Consider the following 23918-nt stretch of genomic DNA (forward strand, 5'->3'; position numbering starts at 1 on the left):
AAGGACACAGAACCCAATTCGCTTCTTCTTTTACAATTCCAAGGATTGGGGCGCTTGCCAAACCCCTAGAAGTCAGGGATTAAATATTTATCCAACAGTTAATGTCTAAAATAGATTATAATGTGAAACCGGTTGAGTTATGAGACCTACTTGAGCAGTGGAAAACTGAAATATGTTAAAGACATTCATCAGGCCCTCCTATTGCTAGTAAATAATAATTGGCTGAATTTACTTTCTGGGTTTGCCAGCAAAGGTTGCTTAGGCTGGGAGTAAAAGGAGCAGACCCTGGGCAGTTATCCCTGCAGGTAAGATTTTGAAGACAGCTGCTTCTTTCCTGTGTATTAGCCAGACAACAAGCAATTAGTAGTATAGTGGGGAAGGGAGGGGGAATGGTGTCAGGGAGAAAGGCAGCAAGTCAAAGTTAGAATAGGGAGTTCAAATGTGTTATTAATCAAAGTGTTTAGACCTGGGGTTCTTAATCATTTCTGAGCCATAGACCCCTTTCACATTTTGGTGAAACCAGTGGATTTCTTTTCAGAAAAATATTTTTAGATGCATAAAATAAAACACAATGAATTACAAAGGAAACCAAATATACTGCTATGTAATTATAAAATATTTTATATATGATTTACTAATATATGTGTTTTCTTATTAACACATTAAATAAGATCTAGTGGTGGGTGTAATAACTACCATGATTTCAGAGCAGTGATGAGCATAAAAGCTATTCTGCAGAAATCCAAAACACTAATGTGAAAAGATATGTGCACCACTATGTTCCTTGCAGCGTCATTAATTAAGTGAAATAAGTCAAACAGACAAAGACAAATACCATGTGATTTCACTTATATGTGGAATCTAAAGAACAAAATAAACAAACAAAAACAGAAACAGACTCACAGATACAGAGAACAAAGTGATGGCTGCCAGATAAGAAGGGGGCTAGGGAGATGTGTGAAAAAGGTGAAGGGATTAAAAACTACAAATTGGTAGTTACAAAATAGTCACGGCAAAAGTACAACATAGGAAATATAGTTATAATATTATAATAACTATGTATAGTGCCAGATTGGTACTAGAATAATTAAAGGGATCACTTCATAACTTATGAATTATGTAAATGTCTAAACACTATGTTGTACACCTGAGATTAATATAATATTAAATGTCAATTGTAATTGAAAATAAAAATTAATTAATTAATTAAAAATAAAAATACGAAATTCCAAATTATAAAAAAAATGGTATTTTGAAATCTCTACAATTTCTTTTATTTGATATAAAAGGATTTCTACTGGATTCTAAGTTGCAGGTACTGCGGTTTGTTGCTTACATTTGTGATAGAAAATGTTCAGTTTTAGTTAGAGGTTAGTGAAAACAAAGCTGTATTTTTTTTCCCATACAAATGTATTGACCCCTTTATTTTTTCAATTGAGATATGATTGGCATATCCATGACCTCTTTGGGAAATTGTGCACCCAGATTAAGAATCCCTAGTAATGAGTTCTAGATTTATCAGAGTGATCACTTTGAAAGTTATATAAATGTGTAATCACTGTGTTGTACACCTGTAACTAATATAATATTGTATGTCAACTGTATCTGAAAAAAAAAATTAACTACAAAAGAACTCCTAGTAGAAGTGAGAAACAGGGGCCAAAACAAGAAACCAGGAAATAAGAACAAAGAGTAACAGAGGAGACAAGTAGGATGTCTAAATGAATTCAGATGATGAAGAACAGATACCTATAGTAGCTTTTTGTTTAAGTATTCCCATCATGCACTTCCTTGTCTGAACTGCATTCAGTTAAAGGGCCTGCCAGAAGATAGATGGGGAAAAATGAAAGAGCAGTGGCTATATGTTGACAACTACTCAACATAGAAGTTGGGTGATGACTACTTTTATACTACTCCCTCTACCTTTCTGTATATTTGAATTTTTCATCCTAAAATGATTTAGAAGTAATAAATAAAACAAAGGATCTAACATGGTGTTTGATTGTCAGACTTCCTCAAATCCATTCATTTGCCTATTCACTGATTCAACAAATATTATTGTTGCTTCTGGCACAGCGTAGGGTATAGCAAGGCTGAAACCGGAGTCATGGAGTTGGGGATCAGACCAGGAGAAACAGTAAGGAGGAGTCAGTTACAGTCCAGAATGAATGAAAAAGAATGGCAGGACGAAGCCAGAGTTCAGAGTAGAAAGCCCTGAGAGAGGACATTCTGATGGGGTTAAAGTTCTTGAAAGAGAAAGAGAAAAGAGGAGTGGACACACTACAATGGGGGAGTAGAGTGAGTAGTATATGAATACAAGCTGGCTGGACGCAGGAATAAGGGAGTGGAGAAAAATGGCTGAAGAAGTGGGGATCCACCAATGGAAGTTTCCACATCCTCCTTCACTACTATGCCTAGCCCTTCATGGAAAAATACACTTAGTGGCTATATTATGCCCAAAAAGACATATTCAAGAATATGATTTGGATAAACCACAAAAAAAAAAAGAAAGAAAGAAAGAAATCAAGTCACATCAAAGCTCTCTCCTAGAAACATGAGTTTTAAAGTTGATTGTTAATCTCAAAAAATATATATATATATATGTGTGTGTGTGTGTGTGTATATATATTTGTTAACTTTGTAAAACAGAGCTTTAAAAGGTACACAGTATAACTTGGAACTAATGCAAATCAAAAGTCAAAAAGAAGAAATGAATTTCTCTTTATATTTTATTTCCTCTAACATTTGCCTAACTGAGAAAACAGCAACTTGGTTTTAATAACATTGGAGAAACAAAATTTCCCAGAACTTGTTTCCCTTTAAACAAGTTTTCTTCCAAAGCTTATTTTAATAACAGCTTGGTAATTGTCGTACTCACAGGAGAACTCTGGCTGGCACCTTCCTATGGGAGATGCAGGATCCAGCTTGCAGACAGATGCCTACATTCTAAATTCCTGAATCATTTTTTAAAAAAGAATTGAAGTCCAGATAAGTTTCATCAGGAAGCCCTCTGGTAAGAAAGTTGGCAAATGAGAGGAATTCTACTTCAATTTGTGTTTCTCCTCCATTATTGACTAGTATGCTTCCTACTTTCAGTAAATCCTATGGCTCTATTGACAAGGACAAAGTTATATGAACTTTTCCAACTGCTTTATCTCGAATTCCTAGTTACATCTGCCACAACATCTGAAGTCGTGGTCCAGTCTCTGTCCACAAAGGTACACAATTCAGAGGAGAAAATACCTCTGAAAATATTGATCTCTTAAAAACCTCTTTAAAAGTGAGGTAATAAACATGACAGACCGAGAGACAAACATGATGTCTCCAGATCTCTCTCCTTGAAATACCGAAAAGCTGAACATCTAAAACTCAATAACAACAACAACAAAAAAAAAACACCCAACCTGCACAGAAGCACGTCTGAGTGAGGGATCTGCAAATAAGAACTATCATAGGTCATAACTGCGGGAGTCAGGTGGCAGACTGAGAAAACAAAGAAGCTACCTCTCAGAAGCCAAAGATTCCTAATAGGAGGAAGAGGAGGGGAAAAGGTGCAGAAGGGTCCCTGAACAACCCTGCCTGAGAGAGCTGTGAGCTCCACACAGTGGCAATGGCCAGGGATCAGGGCAGAAAGCAGAGAAGTGGGGATGGCAGAGAAGTGGGGATAGCAGAGAAACAACAGTTGAATATTACCAGCCGTGGTTGTAAAATGTGAGCCTGACCTGCAGCCGCCATCCCCCAACCTAGAGGGCACCTCCCCCTATATCCTCCAAGACAGAACACCACGGAGCCCCATGAAAATCTGAGCAAACATTGAAACTCTCACTAACACTGACAGGGACTGAGACTGGGGGTATAGAGCATGATTGAATATCTATAAGAAAAAAATAGGTATTATTAAGACTTTACATGAAGCATGGATCGAAGAGGCTTAAACTCCACCTATGAGAAACCAAAAGAAAAGCACCTTATTTGCAACAGGCTAAAGAGAGACCTTTATATAATAAATCTTCTTTCTGAAAAAAAAAAAAACAATAAACTTCCATTAATGCCCAGACAGAGAAATAGTCCATTAAACACCACGACTGTTCAGATGTTGTGGCGGATGTAACTAGGAATTCGAGATAAGGCAATTGGAAAACAACCAAGGTGACAAGGCATCTCAGAAAGAAAGAAAATTCTCCAGAAAATAAGCTTACAGACATAGAAATATGCAACTTAAATGACAGAGAATTCAGGATGCTACTTCTGAAAAAACTCAATGAGATCCCAAACGATTCATATCAACACAGGAATTGAAAAAAACAACTAGATGAGCAGAATGAGTTCTTTAGCAAGGAGATTGAACCCCTCTAAAAGAACCAAATAGAACTTCTAGAGATGAAGAACACACTGAAAGAGATGAAGAATTAAATAGCTAGCTTGGGAAATAGAGTCAACCAAATGGAGGAAAGGATCAGTGATATTGAAGACAGAAATCTAGAAATAAATCAGAAGGAAGAAGAGAGAAATCAAAACATGAAAAATAATGAAAGAGAAATACAAGTACTAGCTGATACCATCATGAAAGGAAACATAAGAATAATGGGCATTATCAAAGGCAGGAGAAGGAGCAGGGACTAGAAAGCATTTCCAGACAAATAGTTGAAGAGAATTTCCCAACTCTAAAGAATGAATTGGAGCTTGGAATTCAACAAATGAACAGAACATCCAATTATCTCAACCAAGAAAGGACTTCTCCAAGGCACATTGTATTAAAATTCTCAACAATCGATGACAAAGAAAGAATTCTCAGTGCAGCCAGGGAAAAGAAGATGGTAACCTATGAAGGAAAACCCATTAGATTATCATCAGACTTCTCAGCACAAACCTTACAAGCCAGAAAGAAGTAGAATCAAATATTCAAACTATTGAGTGAAAAGAACTACCAGCAAAGAATAAAGAGTCTAGCAAAGCTCTCCTTTAGAAATGAAGGAGTAATAAAGAACTTTCCAGACATACAAAAATTGAGGGAATTCTCCACTACAAGGCCTGAACTACAGGAAATACAGAAAAGGGTCAGCTCATCTAAAACAAAATAACAAAAAAAAATACATAATTAAGAGTGAGATGCCTATTAGGAGTAAAGTGACTATCAGGCAAATAGAAGCAGAGGAGTGCAACCCTTACTACAAACAGCGCATTATAAGCTTAAGCAATAAGAAGAGATTTGCTATAGCAGGATAGTAATGAATGTTCAGCATACATAGGGAAAAACTGAGACAACAATGACTGAAAAGGGAAGGATTCAAAGATCCAAATTCGCAAAGTTGAATGGAGGTAAGGCACTTGCAGAAGAAAACAGACTGCTATATATATATAACTATCCTCTACATATTCCTAATGGTAACACATGCCAAATATTCAGGACTGAAGTATATAACATAAAACAAGAATAACAAGCAGGAAAGCCCACAAAACGCAACCAAAATAAAAAATAAAAAATTAGGGGAGTGCTTCAAAATGATGTAGATGATAGAGGCTCTGTTCATCTCTCTGACAACCAAATCAAGGTTGTGACAAAAACAAGGAGCAGCAGCAAACAAAAATCACCTGAGTTCTAGATGAACAAGCCATACAACTAGAGAGAAATCCAAGAAATCACCCCGCAACAGCAGAAGGTAGGACAGGGCAAGGATATGGGGTGCCCCATTCTCAAGCGGCTGAGTGAGATGGAGGCTATGGCAGCAGCAGCAGCAGCTGCCTCTTAAAGGGGCCGCGTCTGCGAGCGGATTTTCACAGTGACGGACCTGCTCACTCTGAGCATTAGCACTGGGCTGGCTGCTCCGGGGAGACCACGGACTTACAGGCGAACACAAAGTTGTTGGAGTAAGGGCCAGAGGCTAGGTTCACTTGGTACACAAGTGCAGTTAGTATCCATTGTTCCCTGTTGAGCACTCTCCCCTCCCAGTGTGCAGACACAGCGCCGCCATAGCCAGGACGTCATCAAACTGGATAACAGAGGTCGCTCCGCCCAGAGGATTCCCTGAAACCTTGCCTCCCCCAACCAAGGCCCCACCCAAGCAACTTCCAGGTTTATCCTCAGTGAGTCAGATGCCCCTTGCTGAGCAGTGCCTAGACTCACACTGGAGGCAGCTGGCCTCGGTTTCTGGTGTGGCCTTTTGAGGCAACTATAAGCACAGTATCTGGGGATTGCTTACTGAATCTTGACAGGTGGCCCTGGAGGGGTAGAAGCTTGGGCTAAACTTGGGCTGTAGCTGAACCCCTCTCAGGATTGTGCAACTAGACATTTACATCACAAATCTGCACTAATAAGTCCAGGAGACTTGGAAGCTTTGCTTAGTACATAGAAACAGACACACGAAGACAGCCAAAATGGGAAGATGAAGAAGCAGAAACCATATGACAGAACAGAACAGAGAGCCAGGTATAATGGAGTCAAGAAATTTAACAGATGCAGAGTTCAAAACACTGGTTATAAAGATCTCAATGAACTTTTGGGAAATGTAGAAAACTCCAACACAGAGATAAAAATGGAGATGGAGATTATAAAAGGGAGCCAGTCTGAAATGGAGAACACATTATCTGAGATGAAAAGTATATTAAATGGAATAAACAAAGTAAATAAAGAAGAGGAGCACATGCCCTATCTAGAAAACAGGAAAGCCAATCAGGACACTCAAAACAATGGCAAGAAAAAAGAGGTCAAGACTATAAAGATGATTTAAGGAGGATGTGGGACACTATTAAGGCTCCAAATATTCATCTGATCAGCATAAGGGAAGAAAATCAAGATGTTGAACAGCTTTTTGAAGAAATAATGATGGAAAACTTCCCTAACCCAGTGAAGGAAATGGACATAAAACCCCAGGACGCTCAGAAGATTCCAAAAATCAGGGATCCTAAGAGGCACACACCAAGACACGTCATAAATAAAATGCCAAAGGTTAAATACAAAGAAAAAAATTTTAAAGCAGCAAGAGAAAAACAAATAATTACATATAAAAGAACACCCATACGACTAGCAGCTGATTTCTCAAGAGAGACTATGCAGGACAGAAGGGCGTGGCAAAAAAGTTTTAAAGAATAAAGACCCAAGATATACAATCAAGAATAATTTATCCAGCAAAGCTATCATTTAGTGTTGAAGGTCAGATAAAGAGTTTCCCAGACAAAAATAGACTAAAGAAATTTATCACCACCAAGCCAGAATTACAGGAAATGTTAGAGGGACTTCTTTAAGAAGAAAAAACATGTATCAAAAAAGGAATAAAGAATAAAGAATGGTAGCAACTATATTCCTATCAATAAGTACCTTAAAGGGAAAAGAATTGAGTGCTCCAACCAAGGGATGGAGTGGCTAAAAGGATAAGAAAACAAGACCCCTGCATATGAAAAGGAAGGGAATGGAAAAATATATTGCTATGATGAACCAAGAAGGTATTTAAGTCAGACAGAGAAAAATAAACACTATATGATTTCACTTATATGCAGAATTTAAGGAATAAAAAGAACAAACAAATCAAAAACAGACTCACAAATATAGTGTATGATTTGGTGATAGAGGGGAGGGGGTTTGGAGGACTGGGAGAATGGGGTGAAGGGTTAAAGAAGTACATATTAGTAGCTGACAGATGGTCATGGGGATTGACCACATACTGGGACACAGAGATAGCCTCAACAAATATAAGAGGGTTGAAATCATCTCTGATCATAATGCTTTGAAGCTAGAGATCAACTGTAAAAAGAAAGTGGGAAGAACCACAAATACATGGAGAGTAAAAAACATGTTACTGAAGAATGACTGGGTCAGAGAAGAAGTAAAAAGAGAGATCAACAGATACATAGAAACGAATGATAATGATAATACAACATATCAAAACTTTTAGGACACAGCAAAAGTGATCATAAGAGGAAAGTTCATATCATTACAGGCTTATCTCCAAAAACAAGAACAAACCCAAATAAACAATCTAATGCTTCATCTTTTAAAAAATGAGAAAAGGAAGAACAAATGAAGCCTACAGTCCTCAAAAAGAAATAATCAAAATTAGAACAGAAATAAATAAAATTGAAAAAAATTTGAAAAAATAAATGCAACAAAGAGCTAGGTATTTGAGAACGTTAAAAAAATTGACAAATCCCTGGCTAGACTCATTAAAGAAAAAAGAGAAAGGACACAAATAAACAAAATCTGGGATGAAAGAGGGGAAATTATGACAAATACCGCAGAAATACAAAGGATCATGCAAGAATACTATGAAAAAGTATATAACACAAAATTTAATAACCTAGAAGAAATGGACCAGTAATTAGAAAGATACAACCTGCTTATACTGAATCAAGAACTGGAAAATCTAAATAGACCAATCAGCAGTATGGAAATTGAAACAATCATCAAAAACCTACCAAAAAGTAAAAATCCAGGACCAGAAGTCTTCGACAATGAATTCTATCAAACATTCAAAGATTTAATGCCTTTTCTCCTCAAATTCTTCCAAAAAATTCAAAGAGGAGGCAATACTTCCCAACTCATTTTATGAGGCCAATAATACACTGATGCCAAAACATGGTGAAGATAACACAAAAAAACAAAACTACAGACCAATAGCTCTCATGAATACAGATGCAAAAATCCTAAATAAGATACTAACGAACCAAATACAGCAATGAAGGAAAGAGATTATACACCACGATCAAATGGGCTTTATCCCAGGGGCATGGGGATAGTTCAACATATGCAAATCAATTAATGTGATACATCACATAAACAAGTTGAAAAATAAGAATCATATGAGCATATCAATAGACGCAGAAAATGCCTTTGACAAGATACGGCATCCATTTATAATCATAACACTTAACAAAATCAGTATAGAAGGAAAGTACCTTAACATAATAAAGGCCATATATGAAAAACCCTCAGCCAACATTATACTTAATGGGGAAAAACTAAAAATCTTCCCTCCAAGATCAGGAACAAGGCAAGGCTGTCCACTATCGCCACTGCCATTCAATATAACATTGGAGATCCTAGCAAGTGCAATCAGACAAGAGAACGATATAAAAAGCATCCAAATAGGAAACAAAGAGGTCGAAATGTCATTATTTGTGGATGACATGATTCACTATATAGAAAACCCTAAAGACTCCACAAGAACACTACTAGAAACAATAAGCATATACAATAAAGTTTCTGGATACAAAAATCAATGTTCAAAAATCCATAGCGTTCCTATACTCTAATAATGAACTGTCAGAAAAAGAAATGGAAAAAAATAATTCCTTTTGCAATTGCATCAAAAAGAATAAAAATATCTAAGAATAAATCTAAGGAAACATGTGAAGGACCTATGTAATGAAAACTATAAGACCCTATTAAAAGAAATTGAAGAAGAGACATAGAAATGGAAAGATATTCCGTGTTCTTGGATTGGAAGAATCAACATAGTTGAAATGACCTTATTACCTAAAGCATTATACATATTTAATGCAATCGCCATCAAAATCTCATTGATATTTTTGAAAGAAATAGAACAAAATATCTTCAGATTTGTAAGGAATCAAAAAAGACCATGAATTCTCAAAGGCATCCTGAGAAAAAAGAACAAGGCTGGAGGCATCACTCTGTCTGACTTTAAATTATACTACAAAGCAACAGTAATCAAAACGACATGGTTTTGGCAGAAAAACAGAGACACAGACCTATACAAAAGAATCGAGAGTCCAGAATTAAACCTATATTTATTGGGGCAAATAATTTTGAACAAAAAGCCGAAAACATACAGTGGAGAAAGGAAAGCTTCTTCAATAAATGGTGCTGAGAAAACTCGAAAGCCAGCTGCAAAAGAATGAAACTAGACTGTTTTTTATCACCACACACCAAAGTTAATTCAAAATGGGTTAGGGACCTTAATATAAGACGTGGAACAATAGAATGCATAGGAAAAAAACATAGGAACTAAACTCATGGACCTTGGACTTAAAGAGGATTTTATGAATTTGACCTCAAAGGCAAGGGAAGTAAAAGCAAAAATAAATGAATGAGACTACATCAAACTATAAAGCTTCTGCACAGCAAAAGAAACCATCAACAAAGAGTCAACCAGCCAAATGGGAAAATATATTTGCAAGCAATGCCTCCGATAAGGGCCTAATAACCAAAATATACATAGAATTCATACAACTTAATAACAACAAAAAAAGAAACGATGCAATCAAAAAATGTGCAGAGGACCTTAACAGACCCTTCTCCCAAGAAGAAATACAAATGGCCAACAAACATATGAAAGGATGCTCAATATTGCTAGCTATTAGGCAAATGCAAATTAAAACCACAATGTGATACCATTTCGCACTTGTTAGAATACCTGTTATCACCTGGACATGTAATAACAAGTGTTGGAGAGGAAGTGGATAAAAAGAACCCCCATATACTGCCGGTGGGACTGCAAATTGGTAAAGCCATTATGGAAAACTTTATGGAGGTTCCTCAAAAATTGATCTACCATATGATCCAGCAATCCCTCTATTGGATTTTTACCCCAAAGCCTCGAAAACATATATCCAAAAAGATATTTGGACACTGATGTTCATAGCAGCATTATTCATGGTATACAAGACATGGAAGCACCCAATGTGTCCTACAACAGATGATTGGATAGAGAAGCTGTGGTACATACGTACAGTGGAATATTCCTCAGCCATAAGAGATGAAATACTACCATTTGCTTCAACATGGATGGACCTTGAGATAATCATACTAAGTGAAATAAACCAGATAGAAAAAGTTGAAAACCACAAGATATCACTTATATGTGGGATACAAACCTAATAACAACAAATAAACAGGACAAATGAACTCATGGACATTGACAATATACTAGTGGTTACCAGAGGCTGTAGGGGATGGGGGAGGAAGAAAGTAGATAAGGAAAAGGGGTCAAATATGTTGTGACAGAAAGAAATCTAACTATGGGTGATGAACACAATGCAATATATATATATCTTACTGTTGAATTGTACACTCCAATTTACTGGATTTCATTAACAAATGTCATCATAGTAAAAATAAATTAATTTAAAAGTGAAAAAAATAAAAAAAAACATATCAAGATCATGAATAAAGAATGGTAATAACTACATTCCTGTCAACAAGTACCTCAAATGGAAAAGAATTAAGTGTTCCAACCAAAAGATAGAGTGGCTGAATGAATAAGAAAATAAGACCCCTACATATGCTGCCTACAAGAGAATCACCTCAGATTAAAAAACACACACAGACTAAACAGAAGGGGCTGGAAAATCATATTGCCTTGATGGACGTAGAATGTATTGCGCTGAATAAAATAAGTTGGAATGAGAAAGACAAATATCTCATGATTTCATACATGTGTAATCTAAAGAACAAAATAAACAACAACACAAATGGAAATAAGCTCATAGATACAGAGAATATTTTGAGGGCTACTAGATGGGAGGGGGTTTGTGAGGTGTGGCAAAAAGGGCAAAGCTATTAAGTACAAATGGATTGTTACAAAATAGACATGGAGATATAAAGTGTAGCATAAGGAAATAGTTAATAATGTTGTAATATATATGCAAGGGGCAAGAGGGGTACTAGATTTAGTGGGGTGATCACTCTGTGAGTTATATAGATCTCTAATCACTATGCTGTACAACTGAAACTAATATGTTATTCTATGCCAACTATAATTGAAAATAAAACTCATTAAATTGTACAATGTAAATACAAGCAATATAATAATTGTCTATTATATTTCAATAAAGCGAGGAAAAAAATCTAAAAGGAAACGTAGGAGGAAATCTTATCAATCTTAGGGTAGCAAATGATTTCTTAGCCAGGGAAAATAAAGCATAACAAAATGATAAGCTAAACTCCATCAAAATTTTAAATTTCTATTCTGTTCTTTGAAAGACATTGTTAAGAAAATAATAAGGATGCCACAGATGGGGGGTGGAAATATATACATATACATATGTATACACATAAAAAAAGAAAAGTCTCAAATCAATAATCTAGCTCTCACCTTAAGAAACTAGAAAAAGAAGAATAAGATGAACTCAAAGCTAGCAGTATGAAGGAAATAATAAAGAGGAAAAACTAATGAAATTGAAAACAGATAATTATTAATTAAATTAAAATAAAGGCTAATTAATTTAACAGATCAATAAAATTAATAAACCTGACAGAGTGATAAAGAAAGATACACAAATTACCAATACCAGAAACAAAAGAGGGAATATCATTAGAAATGCCTCAGACATTAAGAAAGAAAATAAAGAAATACTACAAATAACTCTGCCCATAAGTTAGAAAACTTGTAAGTAATGAACTAATTCCTTGAAAACTACAAACTATGAAAACTCATCCAAGATGAAATACATAACCTGAATATTCCTATAAATACTAGAGACATCAAAGTTATAATTTTAAAAACTTCCAAAAAAGAAGTATCTTGGCCCAGATGGTTTCACCACTAAACATTTAAAGAAATAACATCAATTCTACATACTCTCTATCAAAAATAGTAGAGGAACAAACACTTCCCAATGCATTTATGAGGCCAGCATCACCCTGATACCAAAACCAGACTAAAAAAGTGCAAGAAAATTACAGGCCAATATTTCTCATTAACCTAGAAGCAAAAATATCCATCATGGTAGAAAAACATGGACTGTAGAGATATACAGACTTTGGTTAGAATCCAGAGTCTGCCATTTACTAGCTGTACCACCTTCACTAACTTATTTAACCTCTCTAATCCTGTTTCTCACCTGTAAAATGGAAATGACTATAACTCCATGACTTTGCTGTAAAGATTAAATAAGATTATATAAAGTGTTTAACACAATTCCTGAAACATAGTAGCATTCAATAAATATTGGATAGTATTTCTATTACTATTACTATTATTGTTCCCTCATGTATAAAAATATAATTTAAAGCAACTGAAACAAAGTAGACAGCAGTACATACTTTCTGATCTTGTAGATGGACAGGGGTTTACATCCAGGGATACAAAGCAGAAGTATTGCACACACCAGGGTCTGGCCTGTGCCAAGAGGTTAATAGGAGCAGAATGAAAAGAGTGGTATTCCTCCCTCCTAGTATGGTTTCTACTGCATGCATATTGCTTTCTCACCATCATAAAGTTGAAAATCAAAAGTCAAATCATTGTAAGTCTAGACAATCTGCATTTTGTTATAGCAGCCCTAGCAAACTAACTCACTCATGAACCATACTTCCTTTAAAAAAGTAGTAATATTACAGGTTTCGAAATTCAAAAAGAACAAAAGATTATAAAAAAGAAAAATCTCTTTCCCCTACCACCCCCAGCCACTTATTTCTGCACAAATCAATGTTATCAGTTCCTTGCGTATCCTTCCAGAGATGTTTTATGCATGTGAAAACAAATACATATATTCGAACAGAGTCATGGACCACACTTTAGAAACTATTGTAGGCAATAAAAGAGCTGTTAAGGTTTTTGAACTTTGACAGCAGGCCTGCTATCAAGGGAAGATGACAGCTCAAGCATGTAATAGTTGGAAGAATAGTAGGGAACATAGTGAGGAGACCACAATTCACACGTGAGCTTCAAGGGCCTGAATGAGGGTAGTAATTGTGTGGTTAGAATGGCAGAGAGGTATAGGAAAAATATATCTAAGGTGAAATGAACAGGAATTAATTAATAAAATGATTTTGCTTATACTCCTCTAAATTTTAAAATTAATTGGCATGATTGAATGAAAAATACACTCTCTCCACTCACATTGGTTTAAATATGACCAGTGAGCCAGGGAAAAGTGGAGTTTTTTCCTAGACGTATTTTCCATCTCCTAAAAGCTATATTGTCCACAGTGATCAGAGATTACTTGCAATTATTATTTCTGAATAAAAAAATCAAAAAATCATCTACAGGAAAAAAACTTTAGCTGTATTAATCATAGAAAATAATGAGAATAATAGCCCTTCTATGGCCAAGAACTCACTATTGGGTGGCTGAAGCAAAAGTTTAAACAAAATTCAAATCAGAGTGCATTTTGCTTAAAACCTGTTGGTGACTATTGCTGCTCTGAAGATAAGATCCAGACTCCTTCCCACAGTCTCCAAGGCTGTGCAGTGGTCTTGTTGACTCTTCCAGCCTCATTCTCAGCCATGGTCCTCCCTGCTCTCTAACAACAGCCACTTGACCTTCTGTCAGGTCTTCAGTGGTGCCAAACTCCTGCCTGTTTTGTGGTATTTGCACATACTGTTCCCTCTGTCTATAAAGCTCTATCTCCTCCTCTTTACCTTGCTATTTAGTTTTCAGGCCCCAGTTTAGGTGTCACTTTCACAGGGAAGCCTTCCCTTTTCCCATAGATTGGGAAAATTTTTTCTTTCTTTTTGTTCTTTTTCAATTGAAATATATTTGACATATAACATTATGTAAATGTAAGCTGTACAACATGTTAATTTGATACATTTATATATTGTAACATGATTGCCATTGTAGAGATAACTAGCACCTCTATCACATTACATAATTATCATTTCTTTTTAGTGGTTGGGATAATTAAGGTCTAGTTTCTTAGATGGTCTGATTATAATACAATACTGTTATTTATATTCACTGTACTGTGATTAGAGCTCTAGGGTTTTTTACAACTCATTGCAACTTTGTACCCTTAAACATCTGTCCTACCCCCCACTCCCTAGCCCCTGGTGACCACCATTTTACTCTGTTTTTACAAATTTGGGTTTTTTTAGCTTCAACATATGAGTGAGATCATACAGTATTTGTCTTTCTTTTTCTTACCTATCTCACTTAGCATAACGTGCTCATGAGTAAAGAAGACGTGAGATATAGTATATATACTATAAATATGTATAATATAGACTCTATATATGGATAATATATATATATGTATATATATACACACATAATGAAATATTATTCAGCCATGAAGGACATTCTGCCATTTGTGACAACATGAATGGAACTTGAGGAAAAATATTTCTTTCATGTTCGTTTTTTTAGCACCCTCTTATTTTCCTTCATAGTATTTATTAATACCTGGCTCCCCCACTCAACTGTGAGCTCTAGGAGAGCAGGGGCTATATCTCCTTTGTTCACCACCATATCCTCAGTGTATGGTATAATGTAGAACCTCAACGAAAATTTTGGTTGAAGGCAGAGAAACCATACAATATTATCTAGAAGCGGTTTCCCCCAGTAGAAGCCTGGTAAGAGAAATGACCCATCTACCTCCTCTACTATCTCCCTCTGCCATCTCAGTGGGTTTGTCTAAGCTCTCCATTCCTAATCTAACACATTCTTCATCCCTCTGTCCTTTAATTCTTGGTCCTCTCTCATCTCAGTCTAGCTTTTGTCTGTTCGATTCTTATAGAAATTGGACAAAGAAAAATATCTCAGTGTCTCAATTTTAATGTCACTTTAAGAAGAACAACAATGCCAGTTCCATGAGAACTGGTAACCAACTTCAGATTAAATGTCAATTTGATAATAAGGGCAGCCACTGTCCAGTCTCAGTCAGTGAGGAAATGGGGGCCCTGTGTGCCGGATTCCATTTTCAGAAGTCAGGAATCCATCTTTTTATATGAACCCTCTTATTTTTTAATACGAACATGTGTTAGCTTAATGAAGCACATCTATGGACCAGAGGTGTCCCATAAGCCACCACTTTGTGACCACAGAATAGTGAATAATTTAACTATAATGCAAGTCAGAATGAAAATAGTGGTATAATAGGGGTAAAAGCAGCATGCCGTAGGAACATATAGAGTGGAACAATCAGAAACTGCACATTGTCATATTAATTAATATATTTTTTAAAAAAAAATAGGCCAGAAGACTTATTTGTGTAAGAGCATAGCCAAAGCAGGATTCCTGTGCCCCAACCTTTGTTTGACCTCCTGTGTCACACAGCTTATCCAGTTATGGTCCATGACATGCTCTCTTGCCTATATTTGCCTCCTGGATCTTGGCAATGAAGACAGGAAATAAGGGAAGAATGATAACTGAAACAAAAAAAAATACGCTTAAAAAGGAGCACAGTGTTTTTTCAGAAAAGCACTACAGGAAATGAGTTCAAGAAAAATTATTCAAAAAAAGAAAGAAAAATGATTCATAGGCATTCATATTCATTAATAGTTCATTCCTAGGTGCACCTTTGAGTTTAACCACTTTGATTGCGATTTCCAATATAATACTTTAAGATACTTACTTTAGTCCTTTGCCTCATCTCTTCAGTCTCCTTAGTAATTAGAATATTCAAACCTGTGTTTGCCATTTAATCTTACCTAGCCTCAATATTCTAATTTTCCTCTAGTAAAAATATTCCTAAATGCTACTTAAATCTAATCACTTTCTCAAAGCTTATCTGGACTATTTTTACTAATTCAACTTATTTTTCCAACCACCCTTTATCATTTCCATTTCCCTAATCTGTGATCTTTTGTGAATACCTCTGTGTAGATTTATAAATCATGAACTCTTTTATTATTAACCTTAGGTAATTAATTTCCTGGATTATAGCCATAATTCACAAAACTAATATTCATAGCCCTCTTGAGACTACCTGAAATCCTAGATGAGCATTTCTGAAGATGAGTTATATAAAGAGATTTGAGGATATATGGAATATAAAGAGTCAGATGCGAGGATATTCACTGAAGCATTGTTTGTACAGGCAAACCTCATTGTGGGTTCAGTTCCAGACCACTGCAATAAAGCTAGTAAAGGCATACCTCAGAGATATTGTGGTTTTGATTACAGATCACCACAGTAAAGAGAGTATCACAATAAAGCAAGTCGTAATCTTTCTGCTGGTAGAGGGTCTTTCCCTCCATTTGTAAAAAACGCAACACTTGTGAAGAGCAGTAAAGCGAAGCACAATAAAATGAGGTATGCCTGGTAATAGAAAAAGACTAGATCAACTCAAATGTCCATCATTTGGAGAATGGTTTAATGTACCAGGACACAACCATCCTGTAGATTACTATAAATGTTTCATGCATAAATGGGCACAGTTGGTCTTGGGTTGGATTTGCCAGAAGCAGGACCTGAGACAAGGATTCTTGTGTACATGATTTAATGGAGAGGTGCTCTCAGGAGAAGGAAGAAAGGCAAACAGGATAGGGTCAGAGGAAAAAGCTAGGCAAGAATTCGGTCTTAGCTGGAGACTAGCTTTAGCCTGGTACCACAGAAATTCTCTGGAGAATGAAGTTCAGTATCAAATATTCCCACCATCAGATTTAAGGAAAAGACCTTTTGTACCCCCATGCCCATCAGTCCAACAGTTCTCAAAATGTTTTAGTTCCCTTTGTCCAATGCACACTTACCCAGTGAAATGGCCAGGAGTCCCTTTGGGAAAGGAGCGACAGAATCATTAGTCCTTATGTTTGCAGTATATTGCAGGGTCTTTCCTCCCTGAGGACTTAGACCCCATTTAGTCCATGGGTTCTGGGTCTGAAAACTACTTCTTGTCCAGAAACTCAGCAAGAGGTCATGACTTTGTATTGGGGCAAATTTCCTCAGCCTCCTGACCATCCAAAGCTTGATTACTTTTGATTTTGCAGATTAAGCAGTGCTTTTATTGTCTGCTCACATATTTTTCCCCCTAGGGATATCATATTTTATTAACCATCTCCATAGCTCCCACTGAGTCAGGCCCACTTGGCTGCCACTCTGACCTAGCTCTTAATTATGATTTTTGCATCCACCTAGCTTCTGGCAGTGAGCATAGCCACCTGGCCTCTATTACTTTGGTTTCCTCATCATCCCCCTTGCTAGTTATCAACCCAGCTCTGTGATTGCCTCTCCTACCGTCCACCCTGGGCTGCATATGGCCTGCACACAAACTTCTTAGTGGTGCTGGTGCTCTCTCGCAGTACATGCTTCATGGCCTTGGTAAACAGTATGTTCCCTGAGCCCTCCTGTGCAACATAATCCTCTAGTGAATTATCTGGCCTCACATATCTAATTCACTCAGCAAGGTCCACTCTGATCCTTCTAATCACTGTCTGTCATGGCAATTCAGTCATTTCTACCCAATTTAGTATTAGCCAACATGATTTCCATGCTTCTAGGATCCATCCTAGCAATGTGTTTGCACCATCTTCCAGGGTCCTTGCCTGGGTGTTAAATCCTGGATCTCTGGAGAAACTCCTATATTTACAAAGTATCTTTTATCCAAATTTGTGTTCCCTTGGTTCAGCAAAATCCTTGCCCATACCTACTGTCTCAGATCCTACTGGTATATTTTGACTAGATGCTTCACTTTTATCAGAGTATTGTGCCCTTTCTCTTACCAGGCATAACACACCTCCAGTTGGGTTACATTGAGATTTTTTTCCCTCTTAAATTCCCCCCCACTTCCACCCTTGACCTGTGGATGTTGCCGTTTCCCTTTAAGAACTGGATCTCTGAAAAGGGACCTGGTGCACTCGGGGGGAGGGTGGGGGGCTGGCGCACCCGGGGTATGGTTCATGGCTCCACCTGGGGTGCGAACTCAAGACCTTCTGCATGTAAAGCAGACATGCTAACCACTACACTATGGAGCCACCCCGGGTTACACTGAGATTTAACCCTAGTTCTTGGCCTACTGTCTAGGAAGAGCAAGACAGGGAGTTTGGGGAGGGCAAGTCCTGAGAGTGCAGGAACATGTTGTCTTGCAAGAGAGAGAGTCCTCTGTATTGTGTTCGAGCAAGTGAAACATGCTAGCTATTAATGGCAAGGAGTGAGCCACTTCTATAGGCTCAGAGTGTTCTGAGAAATTTGGGAATTCAAGGTTTTCAAGGCCCATAAGTCCCTCTCTCTTATGTTCAATTCTTATTATTTCCTAACCAGAGCCCTGCCATTGGCATAGCAATGGTTGGGATTTTAACCACCTTTAGAGATTGACTACTCATGATTAAGTCCTGGGCCTAGTCCTTTGCTTTCTCTATTATCCTGCTGCAGGAGGTGAGAGCTTCTTTTATATGCCACCAAGGAGGTTCTATAAATTTTACACCTAATTTTAAATTGTCAACTAATTACTTTTAGCTTTTTATCTTTTTCCAGAGTGTCAATCAAACTTAGCAATAGCCACCAAATTCCATTCTTTCAAATATTACTATTCTTCCCATATTTCTCAAATGTCTGATATGACCCAATAGGTGATATATTCCCTTCCACCAATGAACATTTTAACTGCACCACTGCCTTGTGTCAGAGAATATCCATGTTCCACCTACCACCAGTATGGAGTCCTCAATGCCAACCAGGCAATGGTGATCCAGGTATGAAAGTCTATGATAATACCTGCTTCCTAAGACCACTCCTGGCACCAACTGTCATGGAGTCTGGGTTCTCTAGGAAACACTATGAGATGAAGACTAGTATACCAAATATTTATTAGGGAGTGCCCTTGGGATCAACATCTGTGGAAAGGAAGTGGAGGAAACAGCATTGGGCAGAGGGAGAAGTAAAGCTATGATGCAGTCCCAACAGAGGTCTCAGCCAACACTGGAACTAAAATGACTGGTTGTCCCAAATTCAGTTAGGAAGACTGGGTCTTTATACCCCTGAATTGATTAGTCATTGAATGTAGGCTTCCCTTGAAAGGAAGCATGATCTTGAGTGAGATAATTTTCTTTAGCCAAGGCAATCCCTAAAGAGGGCTGACAATTGAGGACCACCTTCTAGATGTGCTACCAGCAGCTGGAAGAATAACATCTTCATTGCTTAAGGGAGATCTGGGTGACACATTACAGCATTTGCCACATGTACTCATGGCCATACTATGTGAATGCAAACTTCCTGATCTGCCTTTTAATAGGTATGAAAAAGAATTGAGATTCACCATGTTAATAGCCACATACACATGGCTGTGTTAATCTGCTCTAGTGAAGACACCACATCTGAAACAGCAGTTGGTACTACTACTTAGTAAAATTTGTGGTACTTTATTTTGTTACCTGCCATGATTCATCTGTTTTTTGTTTTGTTTTGTTTTTGTTTTATTTTAGGGGCTACACTAGTGAATTAAATAGGTACCTGATGGGCACTGTATTGTATAAGTCTCTGAAAGCACTAAATTCTGCAATTCTCCCTGATATTTAATATGGTTTTTAAATTTTATTTACTTACCATCTTGGTAGGTGGGAGTGAGGAGTTTCTGAAGTTTCTGCTTGTACTTTCCTATTACAATTGCTCTTACTCTACTTACTACTGGTCAAGGAATCAATGTGAGGGTTCTGCCAACTGGTAAGTTTCTCTAATCCAATTATACAGCCTGGAACTAGGAAAATGATCATCAGATATTCATAGACCCAACAGACCCACAGTGAACTACTCCTGGGCCAGGACTCCATTTATTACCTGACCCCCATTTGTTCTCTCTTGAACAAAGGGAGTTAAGTTTCTCCACTGTAAAGTTACTATTTTTCCCCTTGTAATTAATATCTTGGACGAGATACTTTGAGATCCTACAAATATCTCATTTCTTCTCAAACTTTCACTCACTGATTTTGGCATCCATCTTGTCCACGACAATTATTATTGTGGTATTTTTTCTCATTTTTTTCTCAATTTCTTAATTGGAATTCATCTGTAAGTAAAGCCTGTCCCTTCTTCTCAATGTTTAGGTGACTTCTAAGCTCACATGGAGCTGACAACCAGTTGTCAGGAAATTAGATGAGAAATTGTCTTATAACATCTCTTTACAATATTGCTTATCTTGCCATGTTCCAAAGAGGATTACAGGGCATGCCTGCAAGACTTGAATCGAACCATGGTTGAGCGTTGGCTATGTGGCCTATGTGGAAACATTCGATGTCACCAGGACACCATAACAGAACCATTCCCCTACACCCACAACTAGAATAAAAGCATGAGTCGAAAATCTGTATCTGGCTTATTCACTTCTATAACCCCCATACCTAGAATTGTGCCTGACACATAGTAAATGCTCAGTAAATACTTGATTTATGGATGGATGGGATGGATGGATGATGGATGGATGGATGGATGGATTGGATGGATAGTGGATGGATGAATAAGGACTCATAATGTCTGCTCTTATGGAATGAAAAGGAGGTATCTGCCATCTCCCTCTCTACCTCAAATTAGGATCCATGTCTTTCTCTTTCTTGTTTTTTCTTTAATGATTTACCTCTGTCACTGCTGTTCAGGTTGCATGCACTGCTAAAATCAGATTCAACAAATGACACTTCTAAGGTATTTCTTTACTCCTCTTCCTCATTGAACACTCTTGATATTTGCCAAGACCAGTCTCAGAAAATTGGGCTGACTCTGTTAGAATGTTGAATCACCGACCTTTCTGAGCAGCATGGTTCTCAACACTGGCTACACCTTAGAATTAGCTTTAATTTTTTTTCCTGGGGGAGAAGTCAAAATGGCATAGATAGAGGCTTTGTTCATCTGCTCTCATTATCCCATCGAATTGTGATGGAAACACTGAGCAAATGGCAAGCAGAGTCGCCTGGGGTCTAGATGAACAAAGCCTTACAACTAGGGAGAGAAATAAGAAATCGCCTTGCAACAAAAGGAGGTAGGAGGGAACCAAGACATGAGGCTGCTTAATCCCCAGAGGCTAAGTGGGACAGCCAGCAGCTGCAGACACTCCTCTTAAAGCAGCCATGTCTGCAACCGGACTTTTGCAGTGACAGACTTGCTCGCTCTGAGTATCAGCACCCGGTTGGTTGCTTGGGGTGGGCACCAGGGACTTACAGGGTGCTGAGTTGTTGGAGTGATGGCCAGAGGCAAAGCTTTCTCTTGGGCAGAAGTGCTGGTGGTATCCATTGTTCTTCTGTTGTACTCTCCCCCATCTGAGTGTGCAGACTCAGCACTGCCATAGCTGAGATGTCATCAAACTGGATAACAGAGGTTGCAGAGGATTCCCTGAAACTCTGCCTCCCTCAACTCATGGTCCCACCCAAACCACATCCAGTTGTGTCCTGGGTAAGTCCAGTGCTCCTTGCTGAGCCAACTCCAAGACTCACACTGGTGGCAGCTGGCCTTGGTTTTTGGTATGGGTTCTTGAAGCAACTATAAGCACAACATCTGTGGATTGCTTGATGAATCTTAACAGGTGACCCCGGAGGGACACTGACTGGGGTTAAAATTGGCCTGCTGCTGAACCCCTCTCAGGACTGTGCCTTCACAAAGCCACACTAATAAGACCGGGAGACTTAGGAGCTTTGCTGATTATGTAGAAACAGACATAGAAGGGCAGCCAAAATGGGAAGACAAAGAAGCAAAAACCATATGAGAGAACAGAACAGAGATCCAGGAATAATGGAGTCAAGCAATCTCACAGATGCAGAGTTCAAAACACTGGTTATAAAGATGCTCAGTGCTCGGGGGAAGTGTAGATGAACTCAGTGAGAAATTTAACAAAGAGATAAAAACATAAAAATGGAAATGGAAATTATAAAAAGGAACCAGTAAGAAATGAAGAATACATTATCTGAGATGAAGAGTATATTAGAGGGAATTAACAGAGTGGATGAAGAAGAGGATTGAACCACCAATATAGAGAATGGGGAAGCCAAAGTCACCCAATCAGAATGGCAAGGAAAAAGAAGGCAAGAATATAATAATAATATATGGAGTCTTTGGGACAAAATTAAGTGTAAAAACATCCGTGTAATAGGGATAACTGAAGGAGGAGAGGAAGAACAAGAAGTGCAAAAGCTATCTGAAGAAAAAATGATAGAAAACTTCCCTAACATGGTGAAGGAAATAGACATACAACCCCAGGAAGCTCAGAGTCCCAAGAACGAGAAACTCAAAGAGGCTCACACCAAAACACATCATAATTAAAATGCCAAAGGTCAAATACAAAGAGAGAATCTTAAAAGCAGCAAGAGAAAAGCAGTTACCTACAAGGGACCTCCCATAAGACTGGCAAATGGCCCCAGGAGAGGAATTAGACTGACCTAAAGATAGTAGTGGTTGAGCACTGAGTTTGGAAGTCAGATTCTTTGGGTTAGATTACAGTCTCTGCCACTTACCAGCCAGGTGCTCTTGGGCAACTACCTTAACTTTTCTAACACGTGAAAGCATCTATCAATATACCTGGAATGTAACAGGTCCCCAATATATCTTTATTAACTCTGAATATGAATCTCTCAGCTTTATCTGTAAATTGAGAGTAATGATGTCTGTCTGTCTGCCTACCTCCTACAGTTGCTGTGAGACTGAAAATAGATAATAACTGTAAATGAAATTTATAAATGTTTAAGTGCTGTACAAATGGAAAGTATACACTTTATTTTTCTTTTATGAATATGTTAAACATATATATCACTTTTTAAACACTTTCTACAAATCTTCATCCAGTGGTCTCACAGACTCTCACAATAGCCTTGTAAGTAAATTGGGTAGCAAATTAACTGATAAGAAAGCTGAGACAAGAGAGGTTGTGTGCTCCACACAAGGTTACTCAGCAAAACTAAGACTGGATTCTAGGACTATTAACAAAAAGGCAGATTCTTTTTATCACATGACTCATAAAAGCTCTATTAATAGATTCCTCTAAAAAAAAAGTAGGTTGGCATCTTATCAGAGCTCTGAACTGTTGAACATGTTGAGACAATTTCTTTTACTTCTTCCTTTTAAAGTAGGGATTGCACCTGAGAAAAATCCAATCAATATTCCCCAGGTCTACATTCAGTCCTTAGGTACATGGTTAGTTTTGTTTTCGGTTTCCCTCTATCTCTGTTTTCTCTAAATATTCATTAATGATGCCGTTGGTATATTGTGCAAAAGAGAAATGAGAAGTCTCCACTCCATCAACATCACCTTTGTTCCTTACCATGTGCCACTTTTCTACTTACAACACTAAAAATTGCAGTGAAAATGGCAACACTAAAGACTGATAGCCAC

This window comes from Pteropus medius, unplaced genomic scaffold (assembly GCF_902729225.1).
Source record: "Pteropus medius unplaced genomic scaffold, Ma_sr-lr_union100, whole genome shotgun sequence".
Classification (NCBI taxonomy): domain Eukaryota; kingdom Metazoa; phylum Chordata; class Mammalia; order Chiroptera; family Pteropodidae; genus Pteropus; species Pteropus medius.